This window comes from Marmota marmota, unplaced genomic scaffold (assembly GCF_001458135.2).
Source record: "Marmota marmota marmota unplaced genomic scaffold, marMar, whole genome shotgun sequence".
NCBI classification, from domain to species: domain Eukaryota; kingdom Metazoa; phylum Chordata; class Mammalia; order Rodentia; family Sciuridae; genus Marmota; species Marmota marmota.
In genome coordinates, this window is record NW_026000026.1 from 42,277,229 (window position 1) to 42,291,770 (window position 14,542).

At 47.2% G+C, this 14,542-nt stretch overlaps 1 long non-coding RNA gene across 1 annotated transcript; it reads left to right on the forward strand.

Annotated features, from left to right (window-relative positions):
* Positions 1 to 208: 208 nt before the first annotated feature.
* Positions 209 to 14,191, forward strand: LOC107140163. Its single transcript, XR_001503250.2, has 5 exons — positions 209 to 368; positions 2,140 to 7,227; positions 8,525 to 8,693; positions 12,861 to 12,917; positions 14,063 to 14,191. It is a non-coding gene; the product is annotated as an uncharacterized LOC107140163 (long non-coding RNA).
* The last annotated feature ends 351 nt before the right edge of the window (positions 14,192 to 14,542 follow it).

A 14,542-nucleotide genomic window follows, 5' to 3' on the forward strand; every position in this document is an offset into this window, starting at 1 on the left:
GGACACCATTTCCCCACCTCCTCACCTCCCTCTGCCCTACATTTTTCTCCCTGTGCCATCTCTACCCACCCTTTTCTTTCCCCACCTCCTGTCCCTCCAAATAAGGAAGCAGAGGCAGTGGAGTGGTCAGGCGAGGATGCAGGAACTGGTCCCCGCCCCCAGGCTGAATCCAGCTGCCAGCAAGGCAGCTGGAGGAGGGAGGGGGCGCGCGGCGAGAGCCGCAGGGCTGCGGGGTTGCGCGGCGCTGGGGCGGGCGTGTGCAGCTCGCTGGCCGCGGATAACCCCGATGCTGGATCCAAAGGACTCAGAGTAGCCGCCAGCCCCAGGGCCTTCGCGGCACCTCGCATTACAGCCACGTCAAGGTCAAGGTGAGAACAGGGTTTGCAAGGTTGCCAGGAACTGTTCGCTTCTTTGCTGCTGGTGGCTCTGGAAGGCGGAAGATGACGTGGCAGGGTAAGGAAGTGCCACATCCTCGGACCGAATCGGTCCACTCCCAGGAATTGACCCAAAGAAAATAATCCAGACCCCAAAAAGAGAGATGCCAGGAAATATTCACAGCAATATAAGGGAAATGGTTTGACAAACCTTGGTACATCAGTGTTATGGAATGTTCTTTTATTTCATCTAGCTTTTAAGGAACCACTTGGTGTCAGGCACCCTGCCAGTTCTTAGGGACACACACATAAAAAAGGGTATAATCAGGTCTCTCCTCTAGAGGTTCACATGCAAAATGAGGGAGGTTAAAAGCATATACTCCAGAGCAAGATTGTGATGGGTTTGAACACCTGTCTCCTCATTACGACAATTGCTATTGAAGTTGCCAGCTATCATTGTGTCTATTGCTATTATTGTAGGAATGTGACAGGTGCCAAGATAGAAGGATAGGATATATAAGCTATTAGGAGTACACAGAGGAGGGTGTGCTATTGCCACAACAGAAGCACTTATGAGCTTGAAAGTACAGGGAATGGTATAATCAACGATGTCTGGGGATGCCACTAAAGGTCCCCAGAGGTGATACTGGACTGTGTTTTGAAGGATGTGTAGAAGTTTTCTGGGTGGATAAGAAATGGAAAGACATGACAGATGGAAGCAAGCATATAGGAAGAGGGAAGGGGCAGGGTGAATTCCAAGAGCTACTTCTAAATGTCTTCTGAGGAAGAAACAGATAACTGGCCCGAAAACTGCTCTCAGGTGCATGTGTACCAAACTGGGCCCCTCCCCTGGGGCTCCCTAGCCTGTGGCTCTGCACTTCTGAGACCTTGCCAGGCTTGACTCTCCATCATGGCCAGGTCCCCATCTTTTGAGTGATGATCTCAATTCTTGGTTGCTTTCAGGCCACCATCGAAAGGAAAGATTCTGAGTTGCTAATTTTAGCCCCTTTGCAAATTTGCCCACCTTTCCTATCAACCTTTGAGCTCTTCATATCAAGAGATACTGGGAAGAAACAAGGGTGAGCCATTTTTATATCCACTGACCCAAAGTCAAGTAAAAAGAACCAGAGTCCTTAGAAGAAGGGGCTGTGGTGGTGATATTAATCATAATAGTCAACAAAGGCAAAAGCTTAATCTTTCCATCATGTGCTATTGTTTACGCCATCTCTACTAATTAGCCATTATTATCCCCTGGTTTTAGATCATGCACCTGAGTTATTTTCTTTTTGTGTTACAGTGCTGGGGATGGAACCCAGGACCTTGCACGTGTTAGGAAAGTGCTCCTTCCACTGAGCTACATTCCCAGCCCAAATGCAGCTGAGTTGAGTGGATGGGCTCCAGACCACCCAGCTACTGATGGTGAATCTGAGATTCAAACTCAGAGCTGCCTCCTTCCAGGTCCTTTCCCTTACTCCTGGGCCATGCAACTAAAAAAGCAAAAAGAACCCAGAAATGGCTTAGAAAGAGAGAAGGAAGAAGGCGGATTCATGATCTCTTCACTTGAGGGAGAGAGAAGTTGGCTGGTGAAATCCTTACAAGCTCATAAGGAGCCACAGCTGTGGACCACAGCACCACACGATGATTATCCCCTATGCACCAGATACTGCCACGCAGATCATTTCTGTCAGCTAGGGCCCTAGCTCAAGATCAAAACACAGTAGGCCTTTCAACCCAGGGAATTTAATACAAGGATTTTGTTTTGCAGGTTTGAATTGCTGAGGGGTCATGCTGAAAATGTTAAGGTGACCTAGAGTTCAGTAACAGCCAGCAGTCATCACTACCATCACCAGGCCCAGGATAAGAAGGGACAAAGGGAGAAAGAAGGGGTTACCAGAGCCCATGGTTCAAGAGCCATTAGCAGACCTGGTACCACAGCAAAGATGCAGCCACTGTCTGAGACACCCCTGAAGCAGAGAGCAATGGAGAGAGATGCCTGACTTCTCTTGGCCGCCCACCCTCCAGCCTTCCATTCATTTGACCAAACCTATCCAGAAGTCTAAGAGGAAAGAATTTTGGAAATATCTCTCTCTGCTAGGAAGCAGAAAGTAGAAAGGGGGAAACAAGGATATGAGAGCAAATAGAAAAAGGACAGGCACAATTTTAACCCAGAAAAGTGTTCTTCAATTGTTATTTTTATTCTATTGTAGAGAGGAAAACTGAGGATTGGGGAGGGTTAGAGACCAACCAAGGTGAAGCAGTTTTCAAGTTAGTGAACACCTCACTTAAACCCAGGTCATGTGACCATCTCTACAGCTTAAGCCTACCTGGCCACCTGGGGTATCTTATTAACCATGAAGAATTCAACAAGGACAATAACAAGGTGGCACAGGACCCTTGAGGGTTCCAAAGACTTGACTATGGGGGCCAGGGAGCAAGAGCCTTGGGATAAGAGAGTGTTTGTGTTTCCTTCTCCTCTGGCCCTAAGTCACCGCCATAGCTTGGAGAATTTATTAAGCTTTGGCCAGGACTGTTGGTTTAGCAACAAAGGACAATTTTTATTTGTGTATGAGTTTGTGTGTGTGTGCGCGCACACACGCTTCTAGGTTTGCTAGTTTGTTTTGCAAGGGGCATGCACTGCTCTGCTCCTGAAAGGACAGATCATCTTCAGGCAGCAATAAACTCATAACAGTCCCTAAAAGAAGGTGCTGGCAGGAAGAAAAAAGATGGTGAAAGGAGGGAGAGACTGGCCAGCACAGATGGCTTATCATGGTGCTGCCACTTTCTTCCATGGTGGGAGACAAAACCAGGTCCAATACAATGCCATAGCCTGAGCTGTTCTTCACAAACACACTCAAACATATGTGGCATAAATGTACATATATGTACACACATAACACATTAATATATGCACACATGCATACACACATGCTCTCACAGCAGACCCAGCCACAATGCACATACACACATATTGCTCACACGTACACACACAAAATATACCTTTAAACACCTTCAAATGCACATACATATCCACACATGGCACCACACATGTACACATCACATATGTATACAAATACAACCATTATGCACATTGTACAGACAGGATTACTCTATTTTGCTTTTAAAAATGGGACTTGGGAGCTGGGAGTGTGGCTCAGTGGTAGAGCACCTGCCTAAGCGTACACAGGCCCTGTGTTTGATCCCCAGCTCCGTGTAAACAGACGAATTTCCCATATTTTTCCTAGCACAATCATCTTACAAGGTTTCACTGGCCTGCTCTGAGCAGTAGGGATGCCTCCCAAGAGCAGAGATGTCATCAGGTTTTGGCCCCAGAACAGGCACCCATCTCAGGAGTGGGTCCAGAGAGCACTTCTCTTACTAACCATGGGTGGAAGGCCCTGCCTGTCCTCTGGAGCACTGAGCAGCCCATCAGCACCTGGCAGCTCAGCAGCTAGAAGGGCCTCTCAGAAGCCCCCTCTGAATCCACAGCCTGTCACATAGCCCCTAAGGTGTGACTACAGTTTTACAGAGTTCCCGGAGGAAGCCTGTGAAGACAGACCCAGCTCTGGGAGTCAGAATGCTTGGGCCAGGTCCTTGTTCCTCTCTGCACCTGGTTTCCTCCTCTCTAATGGCAGGGGTGGGGTGACTCTCAGCTCTGCTCAGGGCCTCATAACTGGTGCTGCAGATGGAGCCTTCTGACCTTAACAGGTAACTGGAGAAAAATCTGATTTGGAGGATGACATATTCCCAAAGTCCTTAGCCACCATTATTTATTACCATGGCTCTCCCAGTCACTGCCACTATAAATGAATTCATAGCTTGCTCTTTCAGAGAGCCCAAATGGCCCAAGAAAAAGCCTGAAGGGAAGGGGATGCCTCACACACATGTACAGTCACCACACCATCCCCCACAGGTTAGCCACAGCCCAGTGGTTTACCAAAAACATCTGCTCCGAGTTTCTATATTGAGCTGCAGAAGGCCCAGGAAGGGAGAGGGACAGCGAGGAGTGGAGGGCCTCCAGGGTGGTCTCGAACAGGAAGTGGGTGGCAGGCGCAGTGCCTGCAGGTGCAGGGATAGGGTCACATGAATGGAGTGGGCAAGTGACAGGCCTGTGGCTTTGGAGCACCTAAGAGGGGGGCCTGCTTGGGAAGGATGGGCTGAGGTGTCTCCTTCTGCAGTTAGGTAACCTTCCAAAAGGGATCCCCCAGAAGATGACCTTAGAGAAAGACCTTGTCAGCTATAGATTGGGTGGGGACAGGAAATCAATTTGGAATAACTCGATTTGTCATTCCTTGGATAAAGGGAATGAATTCTCAATAGTCCAAGAAATAAGGAATGGGCCCATTAATAAATTAAGTAGCTCTGATGTCCCCAGAGAGGCAGGTCTGCACTAATACCAGGCAGCCCATTCATAGTGCTGCCCTGGTGAGAGACTTCAGGCCCTACAGAGCTTCCCTCTGGCTCTTATGGGCAGGCTATAAGGAATTGATGAAGCCAAGACAACATGCCCAGTTAGATGATCCCATAACCTCTTCTAGAAGATACCGAGCAGGTCCCTGTAGGTAGCATTGCTAGGGTGGCCAAGGGGCTGCTGTCTGTAAGAGATGGAACAGGTTTGCCATATGTTCGTGCTCAGTGTGGGAGGGAAGGAAAGGGCAAAGGAGATGCCTCCCATCTGAGCCATCCAGTAATCTCTCTTTAGATTGGCCATTGTATCAAGGGAAGCCAGGTAAAGTAAACCTACGCTACATCTAGTAAACAGAGGGGCTTAGTAATTGGTAAGATAGGGAAAAAGGATTGAGGGCAGGCAACTAGCAACCTTTCTCTGCCTCATTTTTTCACTAAGTGCAGCAGAGTGAAGAGGGTAGCCCTATCCCAAAAAAGTCTCTGAAAACCCAGAATCACTATAGGATCTTAGCCCTATGTCCAGCAATCACACTTTGAACTTGACCAACCATGTCTAATTACTCAGCTACCTACACACCCTGTCCTCAGTTGGCCACTGAGGTTAGACCCAGCTGGACTGGACCACGTCCCAGTGGGGAGGTCCCCACTGGCACTGGGGACTGCTGGACATAGACTATGTTATGAATCAGAAATTCATCAGAAACAAATGTGGAATTCTCTAACTCCTGCTATCATCTACATTTGGGTTAGGCCAGCTACTACTGTATAATAAACTATCCTAAAACTTAGTGGTTTAAAATAACAACAGTTTACTATTACCCCCTACATCTGTGAGTGATCTGAAAGGTTCTGTTGATCTGGGCTGGGCTCAGCTCTCCTCAGCTGGACTCTCCCCATGCATCTAGAGGCAGCTACCAGCTTGGCTAGGACTAGCTGGTCCAGGGTCGTCTGGGCTGGGATGGCTCCTTTTCGATTTGTATTCTCATCCCATCAGTCTAGTCCAGGCTTGCCCACGTCCCAGCTGGGCAGGTATCCAAGGGAGCACAAGGAAACATGCTGGGCCTCTTGAGGCACAGGCTTGATTCTACTTATCAAGTCACAGACTGGTGTGGATTCAAGAGGTGAGGAAATAGACTCCATTTCTTTTTTTTTTTTTAATTTTTTTTAACATTTATTTTTTAGTTGTCAGCAGACACAACATCTTTGTTTGTATGTGGTGCTGAGGATCGAACCCAGGTTGCATGCATGCCAAGCGAGCGCTCTACCGCTTGAGCCACACATCCCCAGCCCTAGACTCCATTTCTTGATGGGAGGAGCAGCAGTCACAATATAAAGGGGTAGGATATGCAGAAGGGGATAAATATGGCCATTTTTGCTAGCAAGTAACCACAGGAAGCATTTGCCCTCTAGGACAGATTCAACTTGGAAGCTACCCTGGAAAAAGTTCCATGAAAATTCTTCTGCAAAGTCATGGCCATGTGGAAGTTACATGGCAAGAACACTCCCATACATACATCCCTCAGAATATGAAGGGGATTAGTTCCAGGACACCCCACACATTCCAAAATCCTTATATAAAACGGTACAGTATTTGCATATAAACTACACATACCCTCCCATCTACTTTAAACCATTTCTAGATGACTTACAACACTTAATACAATGCAAATGCTACATAAAAAGTTGTCATGGTTTATGGAACAATGACAAGAAAAAAATCTGTGCATATTCAGTATAGATGTAAATTTCATTTTCAATCCACAGATGTGCAACCCGTGGATACAGTCGACTGTACATTTAGATGTCTGACCATGGTAGATGTAGCAGTCAGGACCGCATCAGAAAAACAAACCCAGGTCAAGGAGTTCAGCAATTAATTAATACAGTAAACTAGTGACAAAGACGATGGAAGAGCTGAAAACCTAAACAGGAAGACTTAGCGAACCAAGGATTAGCAGCCACAAGAAACTGCTACTTCCCTAAGACTGGAGGGACAAAAGAAAGGAAGGTACGTTAAGAAGCTGGAACCAGGGAGGAGCCAGGGCGACCGGACTGCCGAGACATCATCACCTGAGCTGACCTGGCTGGAGAAGTACCCTGGCTTTTCCCTCCCTCCCAGCGCTCATCTCCTGCCAGTGCCTCCCATTGGCTGAACCAACCAGGAAGCCGGAGTGCAAGGGATCCTGGGAAATGTAGTCTGAAGAGCTCAGTCCCGGTAACCCAGCAGAGTGAGAGGGAGAGATCCAGGGGAACAGGAAATGACAGGCGACTGGCCTCGGCTGGGCAGTGGGAATGAGAAGGTGTTCCACCCCTGCCTAAAGGCCGGAGATTGTCTCAGCTGACGTCTTTGAGTATTTGATCCATACAGCAATAGAGGGGTGAGAAACAAGGGGAGAAGTCTCTGCCACCCTGTTCCCAGGAGGAGAGGAGGGCAGGAGAGCAACTATAGGTGAGAAAATGACTTGTGATCTGGATAGCACGGATGGCTAGATTCCCAACACTTGACCTTCCCAGAACAGCGGTTCTCAAGTGTCCCTGCCCGCTGAAGCTGAGAAATAAACTTCTCATTAGCCTGGGTGAACATCGAACATTGTGGGGAAATTACAATAGCAGCAGCTACCGTTGGGTAAACATCTACTGGTTTAGGCACCAAGCTTCGAGGTTTAGGTGGATTTTCATTTTATACTTTTAAAAATCCTCTGAGATAAGCATCAAAGGCATTCCAATAAGACTCAGAAAAAAATTACTATAGGAAAGAAGAAGTGAGCCCCAGGTGTCCACATATAACTGAATGTTATATGAATACAAAATCCTGAAACTGAAAAATGAAAACATCCTAAAAGGTCTGAGGTGTAGTGCGGCTGCTTGGAGCCAAATGAGACCTTTGGACCAACATAATTTGTTATAAGTAGATTTAAAAAAACAACAAACAAACAAACAGACTTCTGTGTGCGTTCCATGTAATGCATTATGTAGCATCATTATCTGTGTTTTCAATCAATATTTATAGGAATTCAACATTATAAAATTTTCACATGACATTATGTTTTAGAGGAAGAAATGTAAGATCAGATAGGTGGAGAATCTGCCCAGGATCACACAACTTGTCAATAAGATATACCTCAGTGATGGAATGACTAATGTTGGATGTGTATGTTCCAATGGTGTCCTAAGATCAAATGTCTTTGGGAGTCATTAGAGTGTGATGTCACCACTTCATGTCACACAATGGGTGCATTGTGATAGATCCAAGTCAGTATACATACACACCTCCAGTGGTAAGAGTTCACAGATTAATGTTAGAAGCTGGTCTGGCTGTCTTTGGCTTTCCCCCTTTAAACTAGTAAAAATACCATATCATGAAGGGATTGTGGAGCTCTCTAGTCCAGCCCCATACCATATGTAGTCCCAGAGGGGTTGGGTGACTTGCCCAAGGTCACACAGCTGGATAAAAGAAAACCACACAACACCCCAGGTGCAGCAGCAAATCTGTGTCTGCTTCCTCTCTGCTTCTCTAGAATGCCTCTTTGCCACTACAGAGTTTCAGGAGTTCAAGCCTCTTCGGCAGAAGAGGTTGGGTTTGGTTTTTCTCAAGCTCCTTAACAGGTTACAGGCGAGATTTTACTCTGGAACTGAAAGTAGAAATTTATTTCGTTTGGTAGAAGACATGGTTGTCTCACCCCAATAAATTAGGATCTTCTTGTCCCACCAAAAATAAATAAATAAATTAAATAATTATTTTACAGGGCTTGAAAGAATAACAAAGAAAAAACAGGCATGTGAGTTTTCTGATCCTGGATGGACGTTTTCCAGAAAAGGAAACTAAATCTTCATTGATCCATAGGAAGAAGGAAGCTCTCAGCCCCGTGATGTCGTGGCACAAAGTCAGAGGCTTGGAGACCTCAACTCACTCAGGTGTGCAGCCAGACTCCTTGTCTCTTGTCCAACTCTCCCATCAGTGTGTCAGTAAAGTCGCTCTTCTGGGTTCCTAGAGGCTATGTGTAGGGCTGGTAAGACTCTACCATAACTCATATACTTGGACAGGACGGGGGTGATAATGTGGACCTCTGGCATCCTGGTCATAGTTGAGGGGCAACAGGGAGCAAGGGGCAATCTCATCCAGAAATGGACAATGGATAATCCAGACAAATACAAAGCTCTTTTAGAGGCAATCATGGTATATCAGTTAGCCTCTGCGGTGGCATAACAAACCACTCCAAAATTTAGAGGCTAGATTTATTTAACTCTTTATTTAGCTCATGATTCCTCAAATTAGCAATTTGAGTTGGGCTCAGCTGGGTGAGGCTTTTGGTCCCAGCAAGATCACTCCCAGATCTTTGGCCCGCTGCTGGATTTGCTGGGTCTGGCTGATCTAGGGTGGCTCATCTTAGCTGGTGAGCCTCTGCTCCATGTGGTCTCTCGTTCTTAGCAGGACAGCCTGGCCTTTACACCTTGTAGTTGTAGGATCCCAAAACAAGCAGAAGTCACTGCCATCATATTCCAATGGCTAAAACACACCATAAGGTCAGTCCTGACTGAAGGACTGGAAATAATCCCCAGCTCTTGATGGGAGAGACTACAAAGTCATATTGCTAAGAAGCATAAATATAGAGAGGGGAGAAGGATCGTCACCAGGTTTGCAAGTGATCTTCCCTGAGATCCATTCTAACTCTTCTAGGAACAAAGTAAGAGCTTCAGAAAAAGAAAAAAAAAAAATGAACAGTCCATCCAAGTAAGGTTTTGTGGCAGTAGCTTGCTGCATACCTACTATGCTCAAACCTTAAGCAGCCACAGTGGGTAGACCCATAAGCAGTGGCAAGCCAGAGCCTCCTAGCACTGCCTCATGAGAGCCAGCTGTTAGATATTCAGCAATTTCATGAGTTGGTTGCTAAACCATCATAGCTTGAAAGTGACCACGGTGGGAATATTTACACCCTGGGGCTGGGCAACCACTGCAAAACAGGTGCTTCTTCTCCCAGAGAGCTGGTTACCAGCACCCCACTGCCTGTAGGCCAGACAAACACTACCTTCTCCAATCTAGTAAGACAAACAGGCAGACAAGAACGATTGCAAAGCAGCAATCAGACAAGATAACTTTAATATATGAAGTAAACTGAGGGCCTGAAAATTTTGAAGACAAAAGAATTCATAGTTCCCAGGAGGTAGAAATTAGGGACGGCATCAAGGAGAAGGGGGTCTTTGTAGCTGGGCTTTGAAGGAAAAATAAGGATTGCCATGACCAGAGAGAGGTACAGCTAACGCTGGAGGGAACAGCACAGAGTCAGAGGCACCTTCTGAGAGCAGCAGCCAGCCTGGCAGGAATGGCTGTGACTGCAGGTATTTTGTTTAGTATCAGTTTGACTTTAAATGACAGAAAACCCCCAATAACAGTGACTTAAAAGAGTCAGCTTGTTTTTTTTTTTTTTTTTTTTTTTTTTTTTTGAGGGAGGGGTGGGGTGTTTGATTGATTTGTATCCAGAGCCCTGCATCCATGTGCTAACCAGGCCCGATCCTGCTTGGCTTCGAGATCAGGCACACATAGAGTGGTGTGGCCACGACAGCAAGTCCAGCTTCATCCTCTCCCCACAAGAAATCCTGGAAAATACCCGGGCTATCACAGGTGTGGTGGCTCTGCCCTCTACCCTCTACCCAGCCTTCATATCATCTATTGCTCTAGAATCTAGAGAACAGGTGCATGATCTTGTCTCCTTCTGGGGTACAGCAGCCCCAAAGTTGACACCTAGCTCCCCAACTCTCTGTGTGAGCTTGAACAAATTGCGTAATCTTTGGGAATCATGGTTTCCCACATAGGAAAATGGAGCAAAGTAACTCTCAGGCTTTAGGGAACGATCCTATGCAGAATTTGACCCTAGATAGGCAATCAGGGGAAATGGGGTGATGGGGTAGTGTGTGTGTGTGTGCACGCACATGCGTGTGCACACACACACACACACACACACACAAGGTGAGCACCTGCTTCACATGGGAGGTGAAAGAGATTCTTTCCAAGCCCTGGCCAAAGCCCCTCTCAGCCTCCATTTGTCTGCTCTGAGAAAGCTGCTCTATGACAGCTTTGGTGGAAAGGGGGCCCAGGGAGCCTAATCCTTGTGGAATTTGATTCTACGTGGGCAGCTGTGACCACTGGACCTTGACCACTTCAGACCAACTTTGCTGATGTAGCCACGTCAAACACAGAGTCCGTGGAGGTAACTGTCCCAGCTCCCAGCCTGCCCACCCCCCACACCCACAGCTGGGACGAGGCAGTCACACCTGCCTGGAAAGGGCCGCTTTGGGAAGTGATGCCCATCCGTCCAGAATCAAGGGGCAGTGCTGTTGCAGCTGGGGAAGGGGTGAGGACAGGAAGTTCACTGGGTCAGAGTTCCAAGCAAATATTTAGCAGATCAATGTTCAAGGTTGACCTTGAGTGTTCATCCCTGGGTCATCAGGAAGTGGCTTCCTGCCACTCTCACCCGCATCTCCCCTTCTCTGCAGCCATCAGGGACAGGACTTTCCTGGCTGGGGTTAGGGGCCCATTTATCCTACTAGCCCCTGGCCTAGAGCTGCCTGGCTTGCCCTCTAACCCTGGGTAGTCCTAGGACTCAAGATTTTTCCCCAGAGAAAGCATCAAGAAGAAGCCAGGCCAGGCACAGTGGTGCACACCTGTAATCCCAGCAGTTCAGGAGGCCGAGGCAGGAGGATCGTGAGTTCAAAGCCAGCCTCAGCAACTTATCGAGGCCCTAAACAACTTAGTGAGACCTTGTCTCTAAATACAATCTAAAAAAGGGCTGGGGATGTGACTCAGTGATTAAGTGCCCCTGAGTTCAATCCCCAGTCCCAAAAAAAGAAAAAGAAGCAGCAGCCAGCCTCCATGTAGGGGAGTTTCTGGCTTTGTGAAGTCCCCTCCCGGTGAAAGACTACCACCTTGGTTGTCTCCCCTCAACCACGCTGGGCACACATCACGCCCCCATCCATGCTGAAGACATCTCTTTCCCAGGTTCCTGTGTCAGAGAGCCTTAGAGGGAAGTGGGGGGTTGGACCCTAGCTCCACTGTGTCTAGAGAGGGAACTTCCCCTTCTGAGAAAGCAGCCACTGTTGCCCAGAGCCGAGAGCGAAACAGCACCTCTCTGAGCACTTTGTTCCACTTGCCGGAGGGCTAAAAATATACTGGCACTGCCAAACGCCATCCTCTAGAGCCCAGGGGAGCTGGCAGAGTAGAATAGTTATCCTAGCACCTGGCACTATTAAAAGGAGCAGGCAGAATTAGCCAGGCTTCTAGGTGCCTCCTGCACACTTTGTCCCCAAAGACACTGCATTTTGTCTGTTCTTCTTGCAGTGGGCTGGGTTTCCCTGCACCCTTGCCCACCCTGCTTCCTCTCTCTTTCCCCAGGCTGGACCCCATTCACCCCTAGTGGGAGCCTGGGGCGTCTGTGTAAATGTGCATTTACAGTTGTCAAATGGCAGCTCTGCTGCAAAACACAGCGGGAGCTTCCAATTCCTCCAGCAAAGCCACAATTAGCAGCAGGCTAAAAACGAACATCCCCGTAGTGGGCCATAACCCAGTGGCTTACATTCAACAAACTGGCATCCACACCCTGTTTCAATCAGTCTTTCCAGGACCCCAAGCCTCTTTGAGAGTTTGTTGGAAACTATGCTCCCAGAAAAAAAAATTGTTCCTGAGCCACATTCACCCCGCAATTTTAAGGAATTTGTGGATACCAGCAACCCCACCAAAGACAACACACCACATTCTGGAAATCAGGCACTGAACTAGATCCTGAGATGGAAAGATGAATAAGGAAGGGACTAGGATTGGGGGTGCAGCTCAGTGGTAGAGCACTTGTGTAGCATGCACGAGGCCCTGAGTTCCATCCTCAGCACCCCAAATATAAATATGCATATGAGAGAGACTGTGATGCAAATAATACCATGAGTGGAGGAGAGGTGGGGACCATGGATTAGGGGTTGGGAAGGTGGTTATATGGCATATAGGGAAAAGGGGACATTTTGATGGGATTTTAAAGGAGAAACAGAGAAAAGGTAAGGTTGGAGACCTTGTGTACATAGAATTTGTGTTCACAGCAGGGCATGAAGAAGAAAACTCATTCAGAAGCAGGGGCAGTCTGACGAAGGATATGAAGGGTAAGTGTATGCGTTTCTTCTCGGTGTGTAACAACCCAACACAAATGCAGAGGCTGAAAATAACACACACGCATTATTTCAGCTTTGGTGGGTCAGGGTCTGGGCGCGACTGGCTGGGTTCCCTGCTCAGGGACTCTCCAGGCTGCACAAGGTGTCAGCTGGGGTTATGATTTTATCTGAGGCTTGACAAGGAAGAATCTTCTTCCAAGTTCATTCAGATTTTTCCCAGGATTCATTTCCTCACCCCAGCTATTGGCTAGAGGCTGCCTTCAGCTCCTAGGACCGTCTGCGGCTCCCCGCCATGTCCTCTCCATAGGCAATTTACAACATGGCTGTTTTTTTCAAGGGTGGCAGAATCTTGATAAAGTCGAATAAAACAGAATTTTATACATAGAAGGTGGGAATGCCATATTCTTGCTTCTTGCTGGAAGCAAGCCACCGAATTTACCCTCTCTTAAGAGGAGGGGGTCATTCGGAGGTAACACCAACATCATGGTGCCATCTTGGAATTCTGTCCACCCCAGCAAATTCTGTCCCAGGTTTAGCTGAGAAAAGGGTTGGAGAGACTGCCCTTGTATTGTGTATAGTTGGGAGTTTGAACAGTATCCTATTGAAAACAGGAAACACTGAAAGGGAATGGAGAAGGAATGATGAGAGTGGGGGCAAAAAGCCAATGGGAAGGAAGTGCCAGGGTTCAGGGGAGAAATAGTGATGGGCTGTGGCCATGGGATGCAGAAGAAAGGCCCAATATCTGCCTGCCTGACCTGTGTTTCCTTTTGATCTCCACTCAGATGTCACCTGATCAGCAGCTCTGGAGGCTGAGGCAGGAGGATCTTGAATTCAAAGCCAGCCTCATCAAAAGTGAGGCACTAAGCAACTCAGTGAGACTCTGTCTCTGAATAAAATACAAAATAGGGCTGGGGATGTGGCTCAGTGGTCAAGTGCCCCTGAGTTCAATCCCGGGTACCCCCCCCCTAAAAAAGTCACCTGAACAGTAAGGCTCTCCCCATCTACACAACATAAAAGAGCCACCCACTCCTCTCTCTCCACCCCTCCCCCACCTTATTGTCAGAGCACTTATCATCATGGGCCTTACTATGTGTTTCTTTTCTTTTAATCAACTTATTTTCTTTCTCTCCTTATAGACTTCAAGAGTTTTTTCAGCTTGCTGATATATCTTCAGCCTCCAGAACAGTGCCTAGGATATCAAATATATTCAATGAATGTTTGCTGACTGAATCAATCAATCAATCAATCAATCAATGTGTTCCAAAGATGTTCTGGCATTGGACTTGCTAGGACTTCATACAAGAGAGATGCATTAGCAATGCTCCAAGGTTTCTGCCTTGACAGATTTTTAAAAAAAATATATTAGAGCCAGGCATGGTGGTGCAAGCCTGTAATCCCAGCGTCTTGGGAGGCTGAGACAGAAGAATCTTGAGTTCAAAGCCAACCTCAGCAAAAGCGAGGCACTAAGCAACTCAGTGAGACCCTGTCTATAAATAAAATAGAAAATAGGACTGGGGATATGGCTCAGAGGTGGACTGCCCCTGAGTTCAATCTTTAGTACCAAAACAAACAAAAAATACATATATATATATATATATATATATATATATATATAT